General features: G+C 55.6%; 2 long non-coding RNA genes across 2 annotated transcripts; both read right to left on the bottom strand.

Moving 5' to 3' along the window:
- Positions 1–1,221: 1,221 nt before the first annotated feature.
- On the bottom strand, positions 1,222–12,546 carry LOC137457553 (uncharacterized). The gene is made up of 6 exons (XR_010991313.1): positions 12,321–12,546; positions 12,149–12,227; positions 3,450–3,611; positions 3,278–3,356; positions 1,892–2,262; positions 1,222–1,291 (listed from the first exon to the last, which is right to left on the bottom strand). It is a non-coding gene; the product is annotated as an uncharacterized lncRNA (long non-coding RNA).
- Positions 12,547–16,234: 3,688 nt separating this feature from the next.
- Positions 16,235–20,387, bottom strand: LOC137457554 (uncharacterized). The gene is made up of 3 exons (XR_010991314.1): positions 19,865–20,387; positions 19,164–19,265; positions 16,235–16,934 (listed from the first exon to the last, which is right to left on the bottom strand). It is a non-coding gene; the product is annotated as an uncharacterized lncRNA (long non-coding RNA).
- Between the last annotated feature and the right edge of the window lie 7,136 nt (positions 20,388–27,523).

A 27,523-nucleotide genomic window follows, 5' to 3' on the forward strand; every position in this document is an offset into this window, starting at 1 on the left:
TAACACATCTCAATTGCATACATGGATTTTGTAATCTTTTGCCCCATTGCTTGCACAGGGTGGATTAAGTTCATTACTTAGAGCTTGTCAGGACAGCTGTTGAAGTGTCCTGTGCAATGCAGGAGGAGTTGAATCCCATAGGAAACCACATTACTGTGCTTTGTCAGCCTGGTTATGGTCAGAAACCTCCTTCATTTTTTTTTCTCTTAAACAGATATATCACATGAGTCCCCAGAATTAATTTGCCTCTTCTCATAATTATTTCTTTAAAACTGTCTTAGAAGTGTCACTGTCCTTCCCTCTCCCTCTCTCTAGATACTGGCCTCCTGAGCCCATGGCAGACTTGCACAGAGCTACTGCGAGCACCACTCTGCACGGCCTCTGGGGGGCTTTCAAGCACAGGCACCCCTGGAGAATCCAAACCTAACCTTGCAGCTGGCCTTAGAGCTCCTCTTTGGAAAACTGTCGCTGCCAGGGCCCACAAACCCAACATCCTCTGTCAGCAACCTGGATGTAAGAGCTGAAAAGTGTCAACAGAAATTGTACTTGGACAGCTCAGGAAGATCCTTCAATGAAAGAGCTGGCTCCTCCTGAAGGGCAAGTATGAATGGAGCTCTCAAAGTACCACACTTCAGAGCCTCCTGCTTGCTAGCACTAAGACAATTGTTCATGTAGAACGACTGGCCACTCACTTCAACAAACCCCACAGAACTGGCTCCTATCAACTCTCCAGAAGACACTGCTGCACTAGCTTGGCTGCCTGACCGGCTCAGTTCAGGTGGCTTAGGATCTCACAGAGGGTACCACAAGAACTGAGGGGACTGCAGTCTTTGCAGCTTCAGCTTTCCTTCTCTGCTACTTCTTTTTTCAGATGGATTTTTTTTCAAAGGGACTGCTGGACAGCAGAACAGGATGGATGGCCAGGCCCCAAGAGCGGTGGGGAACAGAGTTAAACCCAGCCGGTGGCCGGCCGGGCACAAGTGGTGTTCCCCAGGACACCCCTTGTGAGAGAGTGAGTCCAGAGAAGGGCCACAAAGCTGGTGAGGGGTCTGGATAACAAGTCTTATGAGGAGTGGCTGAGGGAACTGGGACTGTTTAATCTGCAGAAGAGGAAGCTGAGGGAATTATGGTGTGGTCTGGCTTCAGCTCTCAACTAGTTCCACGTTGAACAAGGACAGCTTGTACTCACAGAAGGCACTGGCTGCTTGGGTTCAAGGTTCCTGTAGAGCTCAGGTCTCTGAGACTTCTGAACAGCTGTGCTTAGCCCAAAATCAGACAGTTTCACATCACCCTGGGAAAAAAAAAATCCAAGAAAAGAATTCAGAAAGATTGTGCTTGAGCAAAAGAAAAGGTTTAACCGCTGCACAGCCTCCTGAGCCCATGGCAGGCTTGCAGAGCTACTGTGAGCACCACTCTGCGCGGCCTCTGGGGGGTTTCAAGCACAGGCACTCCAGGAGACTGCAGGCACTCCACAGAGACTCCAAAACCTCACTGAGAACCCCCCAACTCCTTCAGGACCCCCACAGATTCCCCAACTTAGATGCCCACAAAACCCCTTTGGAGGCACCCAAACCCCCCATCTGATACGCCCAGCTCCGTTTTAGGTACCCCCAGACGCTTCTAATGTCCCCAGACCCGCTGGTGGACCAGCCCAGAACCCCCTGACACTATCCCAGACCCTTTCAGGGGGCTCCACACCCCTTCTAGATGCCCACAAAACCCCTTCACACGCCAAAAGAAACCTTTACCTGCCTCCAAACCCCATTTGGGGCCCACTCAGACCCCTTAGCAGCGGGTGGCAGCAACCAAGTCTGTTGCTCTCACCAATTAAACCCTTTGGTGCTCTCAGCTCTCTGACCCTGTGTCAGTGCAAGTCCTTGTCAGCCGGTACCTTTGTCCTGATCCAGGCGGAGAGAGAACTGCCAGGAACACAGCTTCGCCGCTCCGCTTGCGGCACGCCTGCTGCCGAGGGCAGCCTCGTCCGCAGCCTGCCCGAGAGGAACACGGCCCCCGGGGCCGGGGGACAAACAAAAGCCTTCCACAAAGGAAACAAGGGAAGTCTCTTGGCCACTCTTCACGTGCCGAGTGCGATTGTCATGTGGAACACACCGCGGCATCTGGAATGAGTTTAAGTCCAGGTCTATGGCAGCACAGAGGTTCCTGGAATATCCCGGTACATCGATCCGCAGGAGGTTGTCTTTCGGTCCCCAGTCTGATGCTTTGCAGCACAGCCATCACATCATTTCTCTCGAGTGCTTTGAACTGACAATTCATACAGGAGAATAAACCCAAACAGGAGTAAGCAGGTTGGAAAAGAACTTTGATCATCACCGGGCCCAGCAAGAGGACACAGTCTCAGGCTGCACCAGGGGAGGTTTAGGCTAGAGGTTAGGAAGAGGTTCTGCACAGAGAGAGTGATGGCCCATTGGAATGGGCTGCCCAGGGAGGTGGTGGAGTCACCATCTTTGGAGGTGTTCAGGAGGAGATTGGATAGGGTGCTTGGTTGCATGGTTTAGTTGATTAGGTGGTGTTGGATGATAGGTTGGACACGATGATCTTGAAGGTCTCTTCCAACTCGGTCTGGTCTATTCTTTTCTATTCCGTTCCATTCCATACCATTCCATTCCAACACCATCTAATCAACTAAACCATGGCACTGAGTGCCTCATCCAGTCTCTTTCTAAACACTTCCAGTGATGGTGACTCCCTGGGCACCACCTCACTGAGCAGCACATTCCAAAGGCCAATCTCTCTTTCAACCTGCTCTATTCTATTCTATGAAGACCTTCTTCCTAACATCCAGCCTAAACCTCCCCTGGCACAGCTTGAGACTGTGTCCTCTTGCTCTGGTGCTGCTTGCCTGGGAGAAGAGACCAACCCCCACCTGGCTACAACCAGAACTGAGGGGACTGCAGTCTTTGCAGCTTCAGCTTTCCTTCTCTGCTACTTCTTTTTTCAGATGGATTTTTTTTCAAAGGGACTGCTGGACAGCAGAACAGGATGGATGGCCAGGCCCCAAGAGCGGTGGGGAACAGAGTTAAACCCAGCCGGTGGCCGGCCGGGCACAAGTGGTGTTCCCCAGGACACCCCTTGTGAGAGAGTGAGTCCAGAGAAGGGCCACAAAGCTGGTGAGGGGTCTGGATAACAAGTCTTATGAGGAGTGGCTGAGGGAACTGGGACTGTTTAATCTGCAGAAGAGGAAGCTGAGGGAATTATGGTGTGGTCTGGCTTCAGCTCTCAACTACTTCCACGTTGAGCAAGGACAGCTTGTACTCACAGAAGGCACTGGCTGCTTGGGTTCAAGGTTCCTGCAGAGCTCAGGCTATCTCTCTTCATTAGTGAGGTCGTCCTGTCACCTAGGCAGAGAGATGAAAATGCAGCTATGAAATTAGACCACTGGAATCGTGAGAGTCGTTCTGTGTGCGACTCCAGGAGAATCCAAACCTAACCTTGGAGCTGCCCTGAAGAGCTCCTCTTTGGAAAGCTCTCGCTGCCAGGCCCCACAAACCCCACACCCTCTGTCAGCAAACCGGATGTACGAGCTGAAGGGTGTCGACAGAAACTGTACATGGACAGCTCAGGAAGATCCTGCCAGTCCCAGCACACCAGACCTGGAATGATCAAAGAAAGTCCGTTAACATCTCTCTGTGTGTCTGCTCATAGCTTGACGAGAACCCCCCAACTCCTTCAGGACCCCCCCAGATTCCCCAACTTAGATGCCCACAAAACCCCTTTGGAGGCACCCAAACCCCCCATCTCATACGCCCAGCTCCATTTTAGGTACCCCCAGACGCTTCTAATGTCCCCAGACCCGCTGGTAGACCAGCCCAGAACCCCCTGACACTATCCCAGACCCTTTCAGGGGGCTCCACACCCCTTCTAGATGCCCACAAAACCCCTTCACACGCCAAAAGAAACCTTTACCTGCCTCCAAACCCCATTTGGGGGCCACTCAGACCCCTTAGCAGCGGGTGGCAGCAACCAAGTCTGTTGCTCTCACCAATGAAACCAGGATGTTAGGAAGAAGGTCTTCATAGAATAGAATAGAGCAGGTTGAAAGAGAGATTGGCCTTTGGAATGTGCTGCCCAGGGAGGTGGTGGAGTCACCATCACTGGGAGTGTTTAGAAAGAGACTGGATGAGGCACTCAGTGCCATGGTTTAGTTGATTGGAATGGGATGGAATGGACCAGGTTGGAAGAGACCTTCAAGATCATCGTGTCCAAGCTATCATCCAACACCACCTAATCAACTAAACCATGCAACCAAGCACCCTATCCAGTCTCCTCCTGAACACCTCCAAAGATGGTGACTCCACCACCTCCCTGGGCAGCCCATTCCAATGGGCAATCACTCTCTCTGTGCAGAACCTCTTCCTAACCTCTAGCCTAAACCTCCCCTGGCACAGCTTGAGACTGTGTCCTCTTGTTCTGGTGCTGCTTGCCTGGAAGAAGAGACCAACCCCCACCTGGCTACAACCTCCCTTCAGGGAGTCGTAGAAAGCAAGAAGGTCTCCCCTGAGCCTCCTCTTCTCCAGGCTAAGCAACCCCAGCTCCCTCAGCCTCTCCTCACAGGCCTGTGCTCCAAACCCCTCCCCAGCTTTGTTGCCCTTCTCCGGACACCTTCCAGCAACTCAACGTCTTGCTTAAACGGAGGGGCCCAGAACTGGACACGGGACTCAAGGTGTGCCCTAACCAGTGCCAAGTGCAGGGGCAGAATGACCTCCCTGCTCCTGCTGGCCACTCTGATCCTGATATTGGCCAGGTTGCCAGTGGCCTTCTTGGCCACCCGTGCACGCTGCTGGTCACGACCAGAAGACAGGGATCGGAAGAGTCTTTGGCCAAGCTGTAAGCCTCTTCCTAACATCCAGCCTAAACCTCCCCTGGCACAGCTTGAGACTGTGTCCTCTTGTTCTGGTGCTGCTTGCCTGGGAGAAGAGACCAACCCCCACCCGGCTACAACCAGAACTGAGGGGACTGCAATCTTTGCAGCTTCAGCTTTCCTTCTCTGCTACTTCTTTTTTCAGATGGATTTTTTTTCCATAGCGACCACCGGGACGCTGCCCCCCTGGCGCGAGCAGAGCCGGGCTAGGGCGCAGGCGCCGGATCCATAGCGACCACCGGGACGCTGCCCCTCTGGCGCCAGCAGAGCCGGGCTAGGGCGCAGGCGCCGGATCCATAGCGACCACCGGGACGCTGCCCCTGTGGCGCCAGCAGAGCCGGGCTAGGGCGCAGGCGCCGGATCCATAGCGACACTCGAGTCAAGCTCTCCGCTCTCCGCTCTTCCCTTAAGAATTTTCGAGCATTCGGCGCAGTTAGGCTGCAGAAATTAGCTCCCACGGGGCGGCACACGCCGCGGCACGGCTGCACTGCGGCCATTACACACAGGGTTGAGCACTGAGCTCCCACGGGGCGCTATACGCCGCGGTACGGCTGCACTGCCGGCCATTACACACCGGGTGGCAGCATTGAGCTCCCCCGGGGCGGCACACGCCGCGGCACGGCTGCACTGCCGGCCATTACACACAGGGTGGCAGCATTGAGCTCCCACGGGGCCTCTGGGTACGGTTGAGGCAGCAGCCGCCACCCCCGCAGAGCCCCACCGGTCAAGCCCGGACACGCCCCCACCTCCCCCCCAAAAGCCCCGCGCTGCCCCGCCGGTGGCCACCCCCCCAAGCCCCGCGCACCTCCAGCGGCTGCTATAGAGAAACCCCACAAAGCAGCAGAGACTGGCACTGACCTGGGACACAGCAGAAGAGCTGCAACCTCTACCAGCCACAACCCTGAAAGCATCTGGCGCCATGTTGTTGAGGGCGGTGCCATGCTGGGGGGTGGGGTTCAGGCTGGGGGGCGGTGACACGCTGGAGGGGGGTGGTGACACGCTGGGCGGGGGCGGTGACACGCTGGGGGGGCGGTGACACGCTGGAGGGGGGCGGTGACACGCTGGAGGGGGGGCGGTGACACGCTGGGAGGGGCGGTGACACGCTGGGGGGGCGGTGCCACGCTGGGGGAGGCGGTGACACGCTGGAGGGGGGCGGTGACACGCTGAGGGGGCGGTGCCACGCTGGGGGGGCGGTGCTACGCCGGGGGGGGCGGTGCCTGCGTTGTCACCTCACTCTCAGCTTTCCATTGGGTTTTATTCCCCTCCAAGACAACACGTTGAGTTCTGAGCAGCTGAGGAGCCCTGGGGAGCACCTGTACAGAAATGTTCCTCCAAGAGCTGTCAGAAAAACGTTCGTTCCGCCAGCAGGCAGCTCTGGCTTCAGAGCAAAAGCCTTCTGTGATCATTCTGTTTAGCTCAGCACCAGCTGCAGCCGTCGGTATTACCAAACTACACAGTAATGGCCTCCTCCCGGTGCCCTCCCGGTCCCAACAGTTTCCCCCCACCAAAGGACTGGCAGAGAACTGGAAGCGACTGGGAAGCAGATCGGAGCTAGGGCGCAGGCGCCGGATCCATAGCGACGCTCGAGTCAAGCTCTCCGCTCTCCCCCTAAGAATTTTCGAGCATTCAGCGCAGTTAGGCTGCAGAAATTAGCTCCCCCGGGGCGGCACACGCCGCGGCACGGCTGCACTGCCGGCCAGTACACACCGGGTGGCAGCATTGAGCTCCCCCGGGGCGACACACGCCACGGCACGGCTGCACTGCCGGCCGTTACACACCGGGTGGCAGCACTGAGCACCTCCCTGGGCGTGGGCAGCAGCCGGGCCCCCACGTGGGTTTTATTTTCCAATGCTAAAAGCCTTTTAGAAGCAGAGAGGGCAGACAGGGGTCGTTTCCAAAGCTTTCTTACGCACCAGTCACTCCAAGCCCTCCCTCTCCAGCTGCAAACCAGAGGTTTGCCTCCGCCTCGCCTCACCCCAGTACTTACACTTTTAAAGATAGTGTGGTGCCCTCGGAGAATTTTCAGCACTTTAGGGGGGGGGCCCCCAGCCCTCGCTCACCTGCTCCTCTGCTGCAGCAGCCCCCTGCCCCACGTGGCAGAACCAGCCCACCCACAATCCCCCCACTCCCTTTGATTCGCCCCCAGAAAGGCACAAAATAAAGCAAACTGCCCAGCCAGCACCTCCTGCCTTTCACAGCAAGGACTGAACATTGCAGCTTTGGCCAAGACTATCAGCCCAAAGGAAGGCCTGGCCCCTGAGGAGCTAAATGCAAGTGAACTGTCTGACACCACCACAGTCCTGTGAATGTTGCAAAGCAGTAGTGCATGCAGTATAATAATTCGAAAGTTAAGGGCTGCTCAAGCTTTACACAAAGTATCCTATTCAGTTTTGGGTTCCACTTAACACAAAGTAAAAGTATAAAAGGTCAGAGGGAAAGCCAACTCTACCTCTGAACTACAGCAAGAAATATTGGAATCAAGGGGCCCTTTCTTCTGCTACTAATAGATGAAGAGAACATGAAAACTGACGGGCTAAACCAACAGGGCAAGATTAGAATAACTAGTAGTGAGAACGGAAGATACAAAGCTTCAACTACATCTGTTTAGCAACGACTCCTACCAGATAACTTCCATGCCATAACTTTACTGAATTCAAACAAGCCAGCTGGCGAAGCGTCTCGCTTACAGGCGGCCGACGAGGACACGCGCAGAAGGAAGAGGCGAGGGAACAAGTCCTGAGCTTTGCTGCAGGCTGTCCTGCGGCTTCCCCTACCGACTCTTTCCCGTACACCACCGCAGAATGAGTTGGGTGAATTTTGTCTCAAACCCATTAAACCCTTTGGTGGTTTCAGCTTCCCGAGGATGTGTCGGCACAAGTCCTTGTCGGGGCACCGCAAACAGGGAGAGACAAAGCTCCGAGATCCAGGAAGAGGACGGCTGAGCAGACACTTCTAAAAGAGAGAAACTTCATCAGCTGAACCTCACACTTCTCCCAGCTTTGCAACAGCAAAGAACTTTGTGAACAACACAGTGGTGCTCCTAAGGAGGTCACCAGCTTGCAAGTTACAGGAGAAATAAAAACCTTTTTATTACAGAAGCACTGGCAAAAATTTACGGACAGGAACAGCAGACGAGGAAATTCTGCAATTGAGCTAACGATAGACATCAGGCCTAGGATCTGGCTACCCTGACAAAGGATGCCAACAGGACAGAGTGAGGCCTCAGCAGCACTCCCAAAAAGCCCCACAGAGAGCCACAGGCTCTGGCCCGTGCCCCACCTACGGGCCGGCCCTCCTGGCAGCAGCGCAACACCACCTCTTCAGGAGCCCAGGGACTGACCTCAGCCCCCTAAGGGCCAGGCAAGGTTGGTTCCTGTTAGCTGCCTAAAGCAGCCTCCCCAGCCCTGCTTACAGGGACCTTGGGCTGCTGCTGGGGACAGAAGGGGGAATGGAGGGCTCCACAACTCGTCACACAGACCCCAAGTACAGGGCTGTTAAGCTGACAGGGTGCCAAGGGAACAGGCTGCCATGAAGGCACAGACCCAGGCCCTGAACTACAGGGTGGGTCACCTTGCCGCAGCAACACGACCCAGCGGCTTCGCTGTGTCCGACGAATAAAAGGAGGAAGTTCCACAGGAACAGAAGGGAAAACCTTTTCACTGTGTGTGCCAGAGCCCTGGAGCAGGCTGCCCAGAGAGTTAGTGGAGTCTCTGGAGACATTCAAAACCTGCCCCAGGTGATCCTGCACTGGCACAGGGGTTGGACCGGATGCTATTTTGGGGTCCCTTCCAACCCCTAACACTCAGTGATTCTGTGATTAGCTATGCTGGTGACAGAGTCTCACTGAGTGCTCTTTAAAATGTTTTTCTTTTCTTTCAGCCTAGGAGTTTCATATTTAAATAGACCTTCTGCTCTGTCTTCCCCCTTCCTTCTTCCATCTTGCGTCTAAAAACTAGGAGAGCTCGATGAGGTGTATCCTGGGCGTCCCAATGTAACACATCTCAATTGCATACATGGATTTTGTAATCTTTTGCCCCATTGCTTGCACAGGGTGGATTAAGTTCATTACTTAGAGCTTGTCAGGACAGCTGTTGAAGTGTCCTGTGCAATGCAGGAGGAGTTGAATCCCATAGGAAACCACATTACTGTGCTTTGTCAGCCTGGTTATGGTCAGAAACCTCCTTCATTTTTTTTTCTCTTAAACAGATATATCACATGAGTCCCCAGAATTAATTTGCCTCTTCTCATAATTATTTCTTTAAAACTGTCTTAGAAGTGTCACTGTCCTTCCCTCTCCCTCTCTCTAGATACTGGCCTCCTGAGCCCATGGCAGACTTGCACAGAGCTACTGCGAGCACCACTCTGCACGGCCTCTGGGGGGCTTTCAAGCACAGGCACCCCTGGAGAATCCAAACCTAACCTTGCAGCTGGCCTTAGAGCTCCTCTTTGGAAAACTGTCGCTGCCAGGGCCCACAAACCCAACATCCTCTGTCAGCAACCTGGATGTAAGAGCTGAAAAGTGTCAACAGAAATTGTACTTGGACAGCTCAGGAAGATCCTTCAATGAAAGAGCTGGCTCCTCCTGAAGGGCAAGTATGAATGGAGCTCTCAAAGTACCACACTTCAGAGCCTCCTGCTTGCTAGCACTAAGACAATTGTTCATGTAGAACGACTGGCCACTCACTTCAACAAACCCCACAGAACTGGCTCCTATCAACTCTCCAGAAGACACTGCTGCACTAGCTTGGCTGCCTGACCGGCTCAGTTCAGGTGGCTTAGGATCTCACAGAGGGTACCACAAGAACTGAGGGGACTGCAGTCTTTGCAGCTTCAGCTTTCCTTCTCTGCTACTTCTTTTTTCAGATGGATTTTTTTTCAAAGGGACTGCTGGACAGCAGAACAGGATGGATGGCCAGGCCCCAAGAGCGGTGGGGAACAGAGTTAAACCCAGCCGGTGGCCGGCCGGGCACAAGTGGTGTTCCCCAGGACACCCCTTGTGAGAGAGTGAGTCCAGAGAAGGGCCACAAAGCTGGTGAGGGGTCTGGATAACAAGTCTTATGAGGAGTGGCTGAGGGAACTGGGACTGTTTAATCTGCAGAAGAGGAAGCTGAGGGAATTATGGTGTGGTCTGGCTTCAGCTCTCAACTAGTTCCACGTTGAACAAGGACAGCTTGTACTCACAGAAGGCACTGGCTGCTTGGGTTCAAGGTTCCTGTAGAGCTCAGGTCTCTGAGACTTCTGAACAGCTGTGCTTAGCCCAAAATCAGACAGTTTCACATCACCCTGGGAAAAAAAAAATCCAAGAAAAGAATTCAGAAAGATTGTGCTTGAGCAAAAGAAAAGGTTTAACCGCTGCACAGCCTCCTGAGCCCATGGCAGGCTTGCAGAGCTACTGTGAGCACCACTCTGCGCGGCCTCTGGGGGGTTTCAAGCACAGGCACTCCAGGAGACTGCAGGCACTCCACAGAGACTCCAAAACCTCACTGAGAACCCCCCAACTCCTTCAGGACCCCCACAGATTCCCCAACTTAGATGCCCACAAAACCCCTTTGGAGGCACCCAAACCCCCCATCTGATACGCCCAGCTCCGTTTTAGGTACCCCCAGACGCTTCTAATGTCCCCAGACCCGCTGGTGGACCAGCCCAGAACCCCCTGACACTATCCCAGACCCTTTCAGGGGGCTCCACACCCCTTCTAGATGCCCACAAAACCCCTTCACACGCCAAAAGAAACCTTTACCTGCCTCCAAACCCCATTTGGGGCCCACTCAGACCCCTTAGCAGCGGGTGGCAGCAACCAAGTCTGTTGCTCTCACCAATTAAACCCTTTGGTGCTCTCAGCTCTCTGACCCTGTGTCAGTGCAAGTCCTTGTCAGCCGGTACCTTTGTCCTGATCCAGGCGGAGAGAGAACTGCCAGGAACACAGCTTCGCCGCTCCGCTTGCGGCACGCCTGCTGCCGAGGGCAGCCTCGTCCGCAGCCTGCCCGAGAGGAACACGGCCCCCGGGGCCGGGGGACAAACAAAAGCCTTCCACAAAGGAAACAAGGGAAGTCTCTTGGCCACTCTTCACGTGCCGAGTGCGATTGTCATGTGGAACACACCGCGGCATCTGGAATGAGTTTAAGTCCAGGTCTATGGCAGCACAGAGGTTCCTGGAATATCCCGGTACATCGATCCACAGGAGGTTGTCTTTCGGTCCCCAGTCTGATGCTTTGCAGCACAGCCATCACATCATTTCTCTCGAGTGCTTTGAACTGACAATTCATACAGGAGAATAAACCCAAACAGGAGTAAGCAGGTTGGAAAAGAACTTTGATCATCACCGGGCCCAGCAAGAGGACACAGTCTCAGGCTGCAGCAGGGGAGGTTTAGGCTAGAGGTTAGGAAGAGGTTCTGCACAGAGAGAGTGATGGCCCATTGGAATGGGCTGCCCAGGGAGGTGGTGGAGTCACCATCTTTGGAGGTGTTCAGGAGGAGATTGGATAGGGTGCTTGGTTGCATGGTTTAGTTGATTAGGTGGTGTTGGATGATAGGTTGGACACGATGATCTTGAAGGTCTCTTCCAACTCGGTCTGGTCTATTCTTTTCTATTCCATTCCATTCCATACCATTCCATTCCAACACCATCTAATCAACTAAACCATGGCACTGAGTGCCTCATCCAGTCTCTTTCTAAACACTTCCAGTGATGGTGACTCCCTGGGCACCACCTCACTGAGCAGCACATTCCAAAGGCCAATCTCTCTTTCAACCTGCTCTATTCTATTCTATGAAGACCTTCTTCCTAACATCCAGCCTAAACCTCCCCTGGCACAGCTTGAGACTGTGTCCTCTTGCTCTGGTGCTGCTTGCCTGGGAGAAGAGACCAACCCCCACCTGGCTACAACCAGAACTGAGGGGACTGCAGTCTTTGCAGCTTCAGCTTTCCTTCTCTGCTACTTCTTTTTTCAGATGGATTTTTTTTCAAAGGGACTGCTGGACAGCAGAACAGGATGGATGGCCAGGCCCCAAGAGCGGTGGGGAACAGAGTTAAACCCAGCCGGTGGCCGGCCGGGCACAAGTGGTGTTCCCCAGGACACCCCTTGTGAGAGAGTGAGTCCAGAGAAGGGCCACAAAGCTGGTGAGGGGTCTGGATAACAAGTCTTATGAGGAGTGGCTGAGGGAACTGGGACTGTTTAATCTGCAGAAGAGGAAGCTGAGGGAATTATGGTGTGGTCTGGCTTCAGCTCTCAACTACTTCCACGTTGAGCAAGGACAGCTTGTACTCACAGAAGGCACTGGCTGCTTGGGTTCAAGGTTCCTGCAGAGCTCAGGCTATCTCTCTTCATTAGTGAGGTTGTCCTGTCACCTAGGCAGAGAGATGAAAATGCAGCTATGAAATGAGACCACTGGAATCGTGAGAGTCGTTCTGTGTGCGACTCCAGGAGAATCCAAACCTAACCTTGGAGCTGCCCTGAAGAGCTCCTCTTTGGAAAGCTCTCGCTGCCGGGCCCCACAAACCCCACACCCTCTGTCAGCAAACCGGATGTACGAGCTGAAGGGTGTCGACAGAAACTGTACATGGACAGCTCAGGAAGATCCTGCCAGTCCCAGCACACCAGACCTGGAATGATCAAAGAAAGTCCGTTAACATCTCTCTGTGTGTCTGCTCATAGCTTGACGAGAACCCCCCAACTCCTTCAGGACCCCCCCAGATTCCCCAACTTAGATGCCCACAAAACCCCTTTGGAGGCACCCAAACCCCCCATCTCATACGCCCAGCTCCATTTTAGGTACCCCCAGACGCTTCTAATGTCCCCAGACCCGCTGGTAGACCAGCCCAGAACCCCCTGACACTATCCCAGACCCTTTCAGGGGGCTCCACACCCCTTCTAGATGCCCACAAAACCCCTTCACACGCCAAAAGAAACCTTTACCTGCCTCCAAACCCCATTTGGGGGCCACTCAGACCCCTTAGCAGCGGGTGGCAGCAACCAAGTCTGTTGCTCTCACCAATGAAACCAGGATGTTAGGAAGAAGGTCTTCATAGAATAGAATAGAGCAGGTTGAAAGAGAGATTGGCCTTTGGAATGTGCTGCCCAGGGAGGTGGTGGAGTCACCATCACTGGGAGTGTTTAGAAAGAGACTGGATGAGGCACTCAGTGCCATGGTTTAGTTGATTGGAATGGGATGGAATGGACCAGGTTGGAAGAGACCTTCAAGATCATCGTGTCCAAGCTATCATCCAACACCACCTAATCAACTAAACCATGCAACCAAGCACCCTATCCAGTCTCCTCCTGAACACCTCCAAAGATGGTGACTCCACCACCTCCCTGGGCAGCCCATTCCAATGGGCAATCACTCTCTCTGTGCAGAACCTCTTCCTAACCTCTAGCCTAAACCTCCCCTGGCACAGCTTGAGACTGTGTCCTCTTGTTCTGGTGCTGCTTGCCTGGAAGAAGAGACCAACCCCCACCTGGCTACAACCTCCCTTCAGGGAGTCGTAGAAAGCAAGAAGGTCTCCCCTGAGCCTCCTCTTCTCCAGGCTAAGCAACCCCAGCTCCCTCAGCCTCTCCTCACAGGCCTGTGCTCCAAACCCCTCCCCAGCTTTGTTGCCCTTCTCCGGACACCTTCCAGCAACTCAACGTCTTGCTTAAACGGAGGGGCCCAGAACTGGACACGGGACTCAAGGTGTGCCCTAACCAGTGCCAAGTGCAGGGGCAGAATGACCTCCCTGCTCCTGCTGGCCACTCTGATCCTGATATTGGCCAGGTTGCCAGTGGCCTTCTTGGCCACCCGTGCACGCTGCTGGTCACGACCAGAAGACAGGGATCGGAAGAGTCTTTGGCCAAGCTGTAAGCCTCTTCCTAACATCCAGCCTAAACCTCCCCTGGCACAGCTTGAGACTGTGTCCTCTTGTTCTGGTGCTGCTTGCCTGGGAGAAGAGACCAACCCCCACCCGGCTACAACCAGAACTGAGGGGACTGCAATCTTTGCAGCTTCAGCTTTCCTTCTCTGCTACTTCTTTTTTCAGATGGATTTTTTTTCCATAGCGACCACCGGGACGCTGCCCCCCTGGCGCGAGCAGAGCCGGGCTAGGGCGCAGGCGCCGGATCCATAGCGACCACCGGGACGCTGCCCCTCTGGCGCCAGCAGAGCCGGGCTAGGGCGCAGGCGCCGGATCCATAGCGACCACCGGGACGCTGCCCCTGTGGCGCCAGCAGAACCGGGCTAGGGCGCAGGCGCCGGATCCATAGCGACACTCGAGTCTAGCTCTCCGCTCTCCGCTCTTCCCTTAAGAATTTTCGAGCATTCGGCGCAGTTAGGCTGCAGAAATTAGCTCCCACGGGGCGGCACACGCCGCGGCACGGCTGCACTGCGGCCATTACACACAGGGTTGAGCACTGAGCTCCCACGGGGCGCTATACGCCGCGGTACGGCTGCACTGCCGGCCATTACACACCGGGTGGCAGCATTGAGCTCCCCCGGGGCGGCACACGCCGCGGCACGGCTGCACTGCCGGCCATTACACACAGGGTGGCAGCATTGAGCTCCCACGGGGCCTCTGGGTACGGTTGAGGCAGCAGCCGCCGCCCCCGCAGAGCCCCACCGGTCAAGCCCGGACACGCCCCCCCCCCCCCCCCCCCTCAAAGCCCCGCGCTGCCCCGCCGGTGGCCACCCCCCCAAGCCCCGCGCACCTCCAGCGGCTGCTATAGAGAAACCCCACAAAGCAGCAGAGACTGGCACTGACCTGGGACACAGCAGAAGAGCTGCAACTTCTACCAGCCACAACCCTGAAAGCATCTGGCGCCATGTTGTTGAGGGCGGTGCCATGCTGGGGGGTGGGGTTCAGGCTGGGGGGCGGTGCCACGCTGGGGGGGCGGTGCCACGCTGGGGGGGCGGTGACACGCTGGAGGGGGACGGTGACACGCTGGAGGGGGGCGGTGACACGCTGGAGGGGGGCGGTGACATGCTGGAGGGGGGCGGTGACACGCTGGAGGGGGACGGTGACACGCTGGAGGGGGGCGGTGACACGCTGGAGGGGGGCGGTGACACGCTGGAGGGGGCGCTGACACGCTGGAGGGGGGCGGTGACACGCTGGAGGGGGGGGCGGTGACACGCTGGGGGGGGGCGGTGACACGCTGGAGGGGGGCGGTGACACGCTGGAGGGGGGCGGTGACACGCTGGAGGGGGGCGGTGACACGCTGGGGGGGCGGTGACACGCTGGGAGGGGCGGTGACACGCTGGGGGGGCGGTGCCACGCTGGGGGAGGCGGTGACACGCTGGAGGGGGGCGGTGACACGCTGGGGGGGCGGTGCCACGCCGGGGGGGGCGGTGCCTGCGTTGTCACCTCACTCTCAGCTTTCCATTGGGTTTTATTCCCCTCCAAGACAACACGTTGAGTTCTGAGCAGCTGAGGAGCCCTGGGGAACACCTGTACAGAAATGTTCCTCCAAGAGCTGTCAGAAAAACGTTCGTTCCGCCAGCAGGCAGCTCTGGCTTCAGAGCAAAAGCCTTCTGTGATCATTCTGTTTAGCTCAGCACCAGCTGCAGCCGTCGGTATTACCAAACTACACAGTAATGGCCTCCTCCCGGTGCCCTCCCGGTCCCAACAGTTTCCCCCCACCAAAGGACTGGCAGAGAACTGGAAGCGACTGGGAAGCAGATCCGGGCTAGGGCGCAGGCGCCGGATCCATAGCGACGCTCGAGTCAAGCTCTCCGCTCTCCCCCTAAGAATTTTCGAGCATTCAGCGCAGTTAGGCTGCAGAAATTAGCTCCCCCGGGGCGGCACACGCCGCGGCACGGCTGCACTGCCGGCCAGTACACACCGGGTGGCAGCATTGAGCTCCCCCGGGGCGACACACGCCACGGCACGGCTGCACTGCCGGCCGCTACACACCGGGTGGCAGCACTGAGCACCTCCCTGGGCGTGGGCAGCAGCCGGGCCCCCACGTGGGTTTTATTTTCCAATGCTAAAAGCCTTTTAGAAGCAGAGAGGGCAGACAGGGGTCGTTTCCAAAGCTTTCTTACGCACCAGTCACTCCAAGCCCTCCCTCTCCAGCTGCAAACCAGAGGTTTGCCTCCGCCTCGCCTCACCCCAGTACTTACACTTTTAAAGATAGTGTGGTGCCCTCGGAGAATTTTCAGCACTTTAGGGGGGGGCCCCCAGCCCTCGCTCACCTGCTCCTCTGCTGCAGCAGCCCCCTGCCCCACGTGGCAGAACCAGCCCACCCACAATCCCCCCACTCCCTTTGATTCGCCCCCAGAAAGGCACAAAATAAAGCAAACTGCCCAGCCAGCACCTCCTGCCTTTCACAGCAAGGACTGAACATTGCAGCTTTGGCCAAGACTATCAGCCCAAAGGAAGGCCTGGCCCCTGAGGAGCTAAATGCAAGTGAACTGTCTGACACCACCACAGTCCTGTGAATGTTGCAAAGCAGTAGTGCATGCAGTATAATAATTCGAAAGTTAAGGGCTGCTCAAGCTTTACACAAAGTATCCTATTCAGTTTTGGGTTCCACTTAACACAAAGTAAAAGTATAAAAGGTCAGAGGGAAAGCCAACTCTACCTCTGAACTACAGCAAGAAATACTGGAATCAAGGGGCCCTTTCTTCTGCTACTAATAGATGAAGAGAACATGAAAACTGACGGGCTAAACCAACAGGGCAAGATTAGAATAACTAGTAGAGAGAACGGAAGATACAAAGCTTCAACTACATCTGTTTAGCAACGACTCCTACCAGATAACTTCCATGCCATAACTTTACTGAATTCAAACAAGCCAGCTGGCGAAGCGTCTCGCTTACAGGCGGCCGACGAGGACACGCGCAGAAGGAAGAGGCGAGGGAACAAGTCCTGAGCTTTGCTGCAGGCTGTCCTGCGGCTTCCCCTACCGACTCTTTCCCGTACACCACCGCAGAATGAGTTGGGTGAATTTTGTCTCAAACCCATTAAACCCTTTGGTGGTTTCAGCTTCCCGAGGATGTGTCGGCACAAGTCCTTGTCGGGGCACCGCAAACAGGGAGAGACAAAGCTCCGAGATCCAGGAAGAGGACGGCTGAGCAGACACTTCTAAAAGAGAGAAACTTCATCAGCTGAACCTCACACTTCTCCCAGCTTTGCAACAGCAAAGAACTTTGTGAACAACACAGTGGTGCTCCTAAGGAGGTCACCAGCTTGCAAGTTACAGGAGAAATAAAAACCTTTTTATTACAGAAGCACTGGCAAAAATTTACGGACAGGAACAGCAGACGAGGAAATTCTGCAATTGAGCTAACGATAGACATCAGGCCTAGGATCTGGCTACCCTGACAAAGGATGCCAACAGGACAGAGTGAGGCCTCAGCAGCACTCCCAAAAAGCCCCACAGAGAGCCACAGGCTCTGGCCCGTGCCCCACCTACGGGCCGGCCCTCCTGGCAGCAGCGCAACACCACCTCTTCAGGAGCCCAGGGACTGACCTCAGCCCCCTAAGGGCCAGGCAAGGTTGGTTCCTGTTAGCTGCCTAAAGCAGCCTCCCCAGCCCTGCTTACAGGGACCTTGGGCTGCTGCTGGGGACAGAAGGGGGAATGGAGGGCTCCACAACTCGTCACACAGACCCCAAGTACAGGGCTGTTAAGCTGACAGGGTGCCAAGGGAACAGGCTGCCATGAAGGCACAGACCCAGGCCCTGAACTACAGGGTGGGTCACCTTGCCGCAGCAACACGACCCAGCGGCTTCGCTGTGTCCGACGAATAAAAGGAGGAAGTTCCACAGGAACAGAAGGGAAAACCTTTTCACTGTGTGTGCCAGAGCCCTGGAGCAGGCTGCCCAGAGAGTTAGTGGAGTCTCTGGAGACATTCAAAACCTGCCCCAGGTGATCCTGCACTGGCACAGGGGTTGGACCGGATGCTATTTTGGGGTCCCTTCCAACCCCTAACACTCAGTGATTCTGTGATTAGCTATGCTGGTGACAGAGTCTCACTGAGTGCTCTTTAAAATGTTTTTCTTTTCTTTCAGCCTAGGAGTTTCATATTTAAATAGACCTTCTGCTCTGTCTTCCCCCTTCCTTCTTCCATCTTGCGTCTAAAAACTAGGAGAGCTCGATGAGGTGTATCCTGGGCGTCCCAATGTAACACATCTCAATTGCATACATGGATTTTGTAATCTTTTGCCCCATTGCTTGCACAGGGTGGATTAAGTTCATTACTTAGAGCTTGTCAGGACAGCTGTTGAAGTGTCCTGTGCAATGCAGGAGGAGTTGAATCCCATAGGAAACCACATTACTGTGCTTTGTCAGCCTGGTTATGGTCAGAAACCTCCTTCATTTTTTTTTCTCTTAAACAGATATATCACATGAGTCCCCAGAATTAATTTGCCTCTTCTCATAATTATTTCTTTAAAACTGTCTTAGAAGTGTCACTGTCCTTCCCTCTCCCTCTCTCTAGATACTGGCCTCCTGAGCCCATGGCAGACTTGCACAGAGCTACTGCGAGCACCACTCTGCACGGCCTCTGGGGGGCTTTCAAGCACAGGCACCCCTGGAGAATCCAAACCTAACCTTGCAGCTGGCCTTAGAGCTCCTCTTTGGAAAACTGTCGCTGCCAGGGCCCACAAACCCAACATCCTCTGTCAGCAACCTGGATGTAAGAGCTGAAAAGTGTCAACAGAAATTGTACTTGGACAGCTCAGGAAGATCCTTCAATGAAAGAGCTGGCTCCTCCTGAAGGGCAAGTATGAATGGAGCTCTCAAAGTACCACACTTCAGAGCCTCCTGCTTGCTAGCACTAAGACAATTGTTCATGTAGAACGACTGGCCACTCACTTCAACAAACCCCACAGAACTGGCTCCTATCAACTCTCCAGAAGACACTGCTGCACTAGCTTGGCTGCCTGACCGGCTCAGTTCAGGTGGCTTAGGATCTCACAGAGGGTACCACAAGAACTGAGGGGACTGCAGTCTTTGCAGCTTCAGCTTTCCTTCTCTGCTACTTCTTTTTTCAGATGGATTTTTTTTCAAAGGGACTGCTGGACAGCAGAACAGGATGGATGGCCAGGCCCCAAGAGCGGTGGGGAACAGAGTTAAACCCAGCCGGTGGCCGGCCGGGCACAAGTGGTGTTCCCCAGGACACCCCTTGTGAGAGAGTGAGTCCAGAGAAGGGCCACAAAGCTGGTGAGGGGTCTGGATAACAAGTCTTATGAGGAGTGGCTGAGGGAACTGGGACTGTTTAATCTGCAGAAGAGGAAGCTGAGGGAATTATGGTGTGGTCTGGCTTCAGCTCTCAACTAGTTCCACGTTGAGCAAGGACAGCTTGTACTCACAGAAGGCACTGGCTGCTTGGGTTCAAGGTTCCTGTAGAGCTCAGGTCTCTGAGACTTCTGAACAGCTGTGCTTAGCCCAAAATCAGACAGTTTCACATCACCCTGGGAAAAAAAAAATCCAAGAAAAGAATTCAGAAAGATTGTGCTTGAGCAAAAGAAAAGTTTTACCGCTGCACAGCCTCCTGAGCCCATGGCAGGCTTGCAGAGCTACTGTGAGCACCACTCTGCGCGGCCTCTGGGGGGTTTCAAGCACAGGCACTCCAGGAGACTGCAGGCACTCCACAGAGACTCCAAAACCTCACTGAGAACCCCCCAACTCCTTCAGGACCCCCACAGATTCCCCAACTTAGATGCCCACAAAACCCCTTTGGAGGCACCCAAACCCCCCATCTGATACGCCCAGCTCCGTTTTAGGTACCCCCAGACGCTTCTAATGTCCCCAGACCCGCTGGTGGACCAGCCCAGAACCCCCTGACACTATCCCAGACCCTTTCAGGGGGCTCCACACCCCTTCTAGATGCCCACAAAACCCCTTCACACGCCAAAAGAAACCTTTACCTGCCTCCAAACCCCATTTGGGGCCCACTCAGACCCCTTAGCAGCGGGTGGCAGCAACCAAGTCTGTTGCTCTCACCAATTAAACCCTTTGGTGCTCTCAGCTCTCTGACCCTGTGTCAGTGCAAGTCCTTGTCAGCCGGTACCTTTGTCCTGATCCAGGCGGAGAGAGAACTGCCAGGAACACAGCTTCGCCGCTCCGCTTGCGGCACGCCTGCTGCCGAGGGCAGCCTCGTCCGCAGCCTGCCCGAGAGGAACACGGCCCCCGGGGCCGGGGGACAAACAAAAGCCTTCCACAAAGGAAACAAGGGAAGTCTCTTGGCCACTCTTCACGTGCCGAGTGCGATTGTCATGTGGAACACACCGCGGCATCTGGAATGAGTTTAAGTCCAGGTCTATGGCAGCACAGAGGTTCCTGGAATATCCCGGTACATCGATCCACAGGAGGTTGTCTTTCGGTCCCCAGTCTGATGCTTTGCAGCACAGCCATCACATCATTTCTCTCGAGTGCTTTGAACTGACAATTCATACAGGAGAATAAACCCAAACAGGAGTAAGCAGGTTGGAAAAGAACTTTGATCATCACCGGGCCCAGCAAGAGGACACAGTCTCAGGCTGCAGCAGGGGAGGTTTAGGCTAGAGGTTAGGAAGAGGTTCTGCACAGAGAGAGTGATGGCCCATTGGAATGGGCTGCCCAGGGAGGTGGTGGAGTCACCATCTTTGGAGGTGTTCAGGAGGAGACTGGATAGGGTGCTTGGTTGCATGGTTTAGTTGATTAGGTGGTGTTGGATGATAGGTTGGACACGATGATCTTGAAGGTCTCTTCCAACTCGGTCTGGTCTATTCTTTTCTATTCCGTTCCATTCCATACCATTCCATTCCAACACCATCTAATCAACTAAACCATGGCACTGAGTGCCTCATCCAGTCTCTTTCTAAACACTTCCAGTGATGGTGACTCCCTGGGCACCACCTCACTGAGCAGCACATTCCAAAGGCCAATCTCTCTTTCAACCTGCTCTATTCTATTCTATGAAGACCTTCTTCCTAACATCCAGCCTAAACCTCCCCTGGCACAGCTTGAGACTGTGTCCTCTTGCTCTGGTGCTGCTTGCCTGGGAGAAGAGACCAACCCCCACCTGGCTACAACCAGAACTGAGGGGACTGCAGTCTTTGCAGCTTCAGCTTTCCTTCTCTGCTACTTCTTTTTTCAGATGGATTTTTTTTCAAAGGGACTGCTGGACAGCAGAACAGGATGGATGGCCAGGCCCCAAGAGCGGTGGGGAACAGAGTTAAACCCAGCCGGTGGCCGGCCGGGCACAAGTGGTGTTCCCCAGGACACCCCTTGTGAGAGAGTGAGTCCAGAGAAGGGCCACAAAGCTGGTGAGGGGTCTGGATAACAAGTCTTATGAGGAGTGGCTGAGGGAACTGGGACTGTTTAATCTGCAGAAGAGGAAGCTGAGGGAATTATGGTGTGGTCTGGCTTCAGCTCTCAACTACTTCCACGTTGAGCAAGGACAGCTTGTACTCACAGAAGGCACTGGCTGCTTGGGTTCAAGGTTCCTGTAGAGCTCAGGCTATCTCTCTTCATTAGTGAGGTCGTCCTGTCACCTAGGCAGAGAGATGAAAATGCAGCTATGAAATTAGACCACTGGAATCGTGAGAGTCGTTCTGTGTGCGACTCCAGGAGAATCCAAACCTAACCTTGGAGCTGCCCTGAAGAGCTCCTCTTTGGAAAGCTCTCGCTGCCGGGCCCCACAAACCCCACACCCTCTGTCAGCAAACCGGATGTACGAGCTGAAGGGTGTCGACAGAAACTGTACATGGACAGCTCAGGAAGATCCTGCCAGTCCCAGCACACCAGACCTGGAATGATCAAAGAAAGTCCGTTAACATCTCTCTGTGTGTCTGCTCATAGCTTGACGAGAACCCCCCAACTCCTTCAGGACCCCCCCAGATTCCCCAACTTAGATGCCCACAAAACCCCTTTGGAGGCACCCAAACCCCCCATCTCATACGCCCAGCTCCATTTTAGGTACCCCCAGACGCTTCTAATGTCCCCAGACCCGCTGGTAGACCAGCCCAGAACCCCCTGACACTATCCCAGACCCTTTCAGGGGGCTCCACACCCCTTCTAGATGCCCACAAAACCCCTTCACACGCCAAAAGAAACCTTTACCTGCCTCCAAACCCCATTTGGGGGCCACTCAGACCCCTTAGCAGCGGGTGGCAGCAACCAAGTCTGTTGCTCTCACCAATGAAACCAGGATGTTAGGAAGAAGGTCTTCATAGAATAGAATAGAGCAGGTTGAAAGAGAGATTGGCCTTTGGAATGTGCTGCCCAGGGAGGTGGTGGAGTCACCATCACTGGGAGTGTTTAGAAAGAGACTGGATGAGGCACTCAGTGCCATGGTTTAGTTGATTGGAATGGGATGGAATGGACCAGGTTGGAAGAGACCTTCAAGATCATCGTGTCCAAGCTATCATCCAACACCACCTAATCAACTAAACCATGCAACCAAGCACCCTATCCAGTCTCCTCCTGAACACCTCCAAAGATGGTGACTCCACCACCTCCCTGGGCAGCCCATTCCAATGGGCAATCACTCTCTCTGTGCAGAACCTCTTCCTAACCTCTAGCCTAAACCTCCCCTGGCACAGCTTGAGACTGTGTCCTCTTGTTCTGGTGCTGCTTGCCTGGAAGAAGAGACCAACCCCCACCTGGCTACAACCTCCCTTCAGGGAGTCGTAGAAAGCAAGAAGGTCTCCCCTGAGCCTCCTCTTCTCCAGGCTAAGCAACCCCAGCTCCCTCAGCCTCTCCTCACAGGCCTGTGCTCCAAACCCCTCCCCAGCTTTGTTGCCCTTCTCCGGACACCTTCCAGCAACTCAACGTCTTGCTTAAACGGAGGGGCCCAGAACTGGACACGGGACTCAAGGTGTGCCCTAACCAGTGCCAAGTGCAGGGGCAGAATGACCTCCCTGCTCCTGCTGGCCACTCTGATCCTGATATTGGCCAGGTTGCCAGTGGCCTTCTTGGCCACCCGTGCACGCTGCTGGTCACGACCAGAAGACAGGGATCGGAAGAGTCTTTGGCCAAGCTGTAAGCCTCTTCCTAACATCCAGCCTAAACCTCCCCTGGCACAGCTTGAGACTGTGTCCTCTTGTTCTGGTGCTGCTTGCCTGGGAGAAGAGACCAACCCCCACCCGGCTACAACCAGAACTGAGGGGACTGCAATCTTTGCAGCTTCAGCTTTCCTTCTCTGCTACTTCTTTTTTCAGATGGATTTTTTTTCCATAGCGACCACCGGGACGCTGCCCCCCTGGCGCGAGCAGAGCCGGGCTAGGGCGCAGGCGCCGGATCCATAGCGACCACCGGGACGCTGCCCCTCTGGCGCCAGCAGAGCCGGGCTAGGGCGCAGGCGCCGGATCCATAGCGACCACCGGGACGCTGCCCCTGTGGCGCCAGCAGAGCCGGGCTAGGGCGCAGGCGCCGGATCCATAGCGACACTCGAGTCAAGCTCTCCGCTCTCCGCTCTTCCCTTAAGAATTTTCGAGCATTCGGCGCAGTTAGGCTGCAGAAATTAGCTCCCACGGGGCGGCACACGCCGCGGCACGGCTGCACTGCGGCCATTACACACAGGGTTGAGCACTGAGCTCCCACGGGGCGCTATACGCCGCGGTACGGCTGCACTGCCGGCCATTACACACCGGGTGGCAGCATTGAGCTCCCCCGGGGCGGCACACGCCGCGGCACGGCTGCACTGCCGGCCATTACACACAGGGTGGCAGCATTGAGCTCCCACGGGGCCTCTGGGTACGGTTGAGGCAGCAGCCGCCACCCCCGCAGAGCCCCACCGGTCAAGCCCGGACACGCCCCCACCTCCCCCCCAAAAGCCCCGCGCTGCCCCGCCGGTGGCCACCCCCCCAAGCCCCGCGCACCTCCAGCGGCTGCTATAGAGAAAACCCACAAAGCAGCAGAGACTGGCACTGACCTGGGACACAGCAGAAGAGCTGCAACCTCTACCAGCCACAACCCTGAAAGCATCTGGCGCCATGTTGTTGAGGGCGGTGCCATGCTGGGGGGTGGGGTTCAGGCTGGGGGGCGGTGACACGCTGGAGGGGGGTGGTGACACGCTGGGCGGGGGCGGTGCCACGCTGGGGGGGCGGTGACACGCTGGGGGGGCGGTGCCACGCGGGAGGGGGCGGTGACACGCTGGAGGGGGGCGGTGACACGCTGGAGGGGGGGCGGTGACACGCTGGGAGGGGCGGTGACACGCTGGGGGGGCGGTGCCACGCTGGGGGAGGCGGTGACACGCTGGGGGGGGCGGTGACACGCTGGGGGGGGCGGTGACACGCTGGGGGGGGGGCGGTGACACGCTGGGGGGGCGGGGACACGCTGGAGGGGGGCGGTGACACGCTGGAGGGGGGCGGTGACACGCTGGAGGGGGGCGGTGACACGCTGGGGGGGCGGTGCCACGCTGGGGGAGGCGGTGACACGCTGGGGGGGGCGGTGACACGCTGGGGGGGGCGGTGACACGCTGGGGGGGGGGCGGTGACACGCTGGGGGGGCGGGGACACGCTCTAGGGGGGGCGGTGACACGCTGGAGGGGGGGCGGTGACACGCCGGAGGGGGGGCGGTGACACGCTGGAGGGGGGCGGTGACACGCTGGAGGGGGGCGGTGACACGCTGGAGGGGGCGGTGACACGCTGGGGGAGGCGGTGCCACGCTGGAGGGGGGCGGTGCCACGCTGAGGGGGCGGTGCCACGCTGGGGGGGCGGTGCCACGCCGGGGGGGCGGTGCCTGCGTTGTCACCTCACTCTCAGCTTTCCATTGGGTTTTATTCCCCTCCAAGACAACACGTTGAGTTCTGAGCAGCTGAGGAGCCCTGGGGAACACCTGTACAGAAATGTTCCTCCAAGAGCTGTCAGAAAAACGTTCGTTCCGCCAGCAGGCAGCTCTGGCTTCAGAGCAAAAGCCTTCTGTGATCATTCTGTTTAGCTCAGCACCAGCTGCAGCCGTCGGTATTACCAAACTACACAGTAATGGCCTCCTCCCGGTGCCCTCCCGGTCCCAACAGTTTCCTCCCACCAAAGGACTGGCAGAGAACTGGAAGCGACTGGGAAGCAGATCCGGGCTAGGGCGCAGGCGCCGGATCCATAGCGATGCTCGAGTCAAGCTCTCCGCTCTCCCCCTAAGAATTTTCGAGCATTCAGCGCAGTTAGGCTGCAGAAATTAGCTCCCCCGGGGCGGCACACGCCGCGGCACGGCTGCACTGCCGGCCAGTACACACCGGGTGGCAGCATTGAGCTCCCCCGGGGCGACACACGCCACGGCACGGCTGCACTGCCGGCCGCTACACACCGGGTGGCAGCACTGAGCACCTCCCTGGGCGTGGGCAGCAGCCGGGCCCCCACGTGGGTTTTATTTTCCAATGCTAAAAGCCTTTTAGAAGCAGAGAGGGCAGACAGGGGTCGTTTCCAAAGCTTTCTTACGCACCAGTCACTCCAAGCCCTCCCTCTCCAGCTGCAAACCAGAGGTTTGCCTCCGCCTCGCCTCACCCCAGTACTTACACTTTTAAAGATAGTGTGGTGCCCTCGGAGAATTTTCAGCACTTTAGGGGGGGGCCCCCAGCCCTCGCTCACCTGCTCCTCTGCTGCAGCAGCCCCCTGCCCCACGTGGCAGAACCAGCCCACCCACAATCCCCCCACTCCCTTTGATTCGCCCCCAGAAAGGCACAAAATAAAGCAAACTGCCCAGCCAGCACCTCCTGCCTTTCACAGCAAGGACTGAACATTGCAGCTTTGGCCAAGACTATCAGCCCAAAGGAAGGCCTGGCCCCTGAGGAGCTAAATGCAAGTGAACTGTCTGACACCACCACAGTCCTGTGAATGTTGCAAAGCAGTAGTGCATGCAGTATAATAATTCGAAAGTTAAGGGCTGCTCAAGCTTTACACAAAGTATCCTATTCAGTTTTGGGTTCCACTTAACACAAAGTAAAAGTATAAAAGGTCAGAGGGAAAGCCAACTCTACCTCTGAACTACAGCAAGAAATACTGGAATCAAGGGGCCCTTTCTTCTGCTACTAATAGATGAAGAGAACATGAAAACTGATGGGCTAAACCAACAGGGCAAGATTAGAATAACTAGTAGTGAGAACGGAAGATACAAAGCTTCAACTACATCTGTTTAGCAACGACTCCTACCAGATAACTTCCATGCCATAACTTTACTGAATTCAAACAAGCCAGCTGGCGAAGCGTCTCGCTTACAGGCGGCCGACGAGGACACGCGCAGAAGGAAGAGGCGAGGGAGCAAGTCCTGAGCTTTGCTGCAGGCTGTCCTGCGGCTTCCCCTACCGACTCTTTCCCGTACACCACCGCAGAATGAGTTGGGTGAATTTTGTCTCAAACCCATTAAACCCTTTGGTGGTTTCAGCTTCCCGAGGATGTGTCGGCACAAGTCCTTGTCGGGGCACCGCAAACAGGGAGAGACAAAGCTCCGAGATCCAGGAAGAGGACGGCTGAGCAGACACTTCTAAAAGAGAGAAACTTCATCAGCTGAACCTCACACTTCTCCCAGCTTTGCAACAGCAAAGAACTTTGTGAACAACACAGTGGTGCTCCTAAGGAGGTCACCAGCTTGCAAGTTACAGGAGAAATAAAAGCCTTTTTATTACAGAAGCACTGGCAAAAATTTACGGACAGGAACAGCAGACGAGGAAATTCTGCAATTGAGCTAACGATAGACATCAGGCCTAGGATCTGGCTACCCTGACAAAGGATGCCAACAGGACAGAGTGAGGCCTCAGCAGCACTCCCAAAAAGCCCCACAGAGAGCCACAGGCTCTGGCCCGTGCCCCACCTACGGGCCGGCCCTCCTGGCAGCAGCGCAACACCACCTCTTCAGGAGCCCAGGGACTGACCTCAGCCCCCTAAGGGCCAGGCAAGGTTGGTTCCTGTTAGCTGCCTAAAGCAGCCTCCCCAGCCCTGCTTACAGGGACCTTGGGCTGCTGCTGGGGACAGAAGGGGGAATGGAGGGCTCCACAACTCGTCACACAGACCCCAAGTACAGGGCTGTTAAGCTGACAGGGTGCCAAGGGAACAGGCTGCCATGAAGGCAGAGACCCAGGCCCTGAACTACAGGGTGGGTCACCTTGCCGCAGCAACACGACCCAGCGGCTTCGCTGTGTCCGACGAATAAAAGGAGGAAGTTCCACAGGAACAGAAGGGAAAACCTTTTCACTGTGTGTGCCAGAGCCCTGGAGCAGGCTGCCCAGAGAGTTAGTGGAGTCTCTGGAGACATTCAAAACCTGCCCCAGGTGATCCTGCACTGGCACAGGGGTTGGACCGGATGCTATTTTGGGGTCCCTTCCAACCCCTAACACTCAGTGATTCTGTGATTAGCTATGCTGGTGACAGAGTCTCACTGAGTGCTCTTTAAAATGTTTTTCTTTTCTTTCAGCCTAGGAGTTTCATATTTAAATAGACCTTCTGCTCTGTCTTCCCCCTTCCTTCTTCCATCTTGCGTCTAAAAACTAGGAGAGCTCGATGAGGTGTATCCTGGGCGTCCCAATGTAACACATCTCAATTGCATACATGGATTTTGTAATCTTTTGCCCCATTGCTTGCACAGGGTGGATTAAGTTCATTACTTAGAGCTTGTCAGGACAGCTGTTGAAGTGTCCTGTGCAATGCAGGAGGAGTTGAATCCCATAGGAAACCACATTACTGTGCTTTGTCAGCCTGGTTATGGTCAGAAACCTCCTTCATTTTTTTTTCTCTTAAACAGATATATCACATGAGTC

Source organism: Melanerpes formicivorus, unplaced genomic scaffold (genome assembly GCF_026170545.1).
Source record: "Melanerpes formicivorus ecotype bairdi unplaced genomic scaffold, bMelFor1.0.p_v2 SCAF_183, whole genome shotgun sequence".
NCBI lineage: Eukaryota > Metazoa > Chordata > Aves > Piciformes > Picidae > Melanerpes > Melanerpes formicivorus.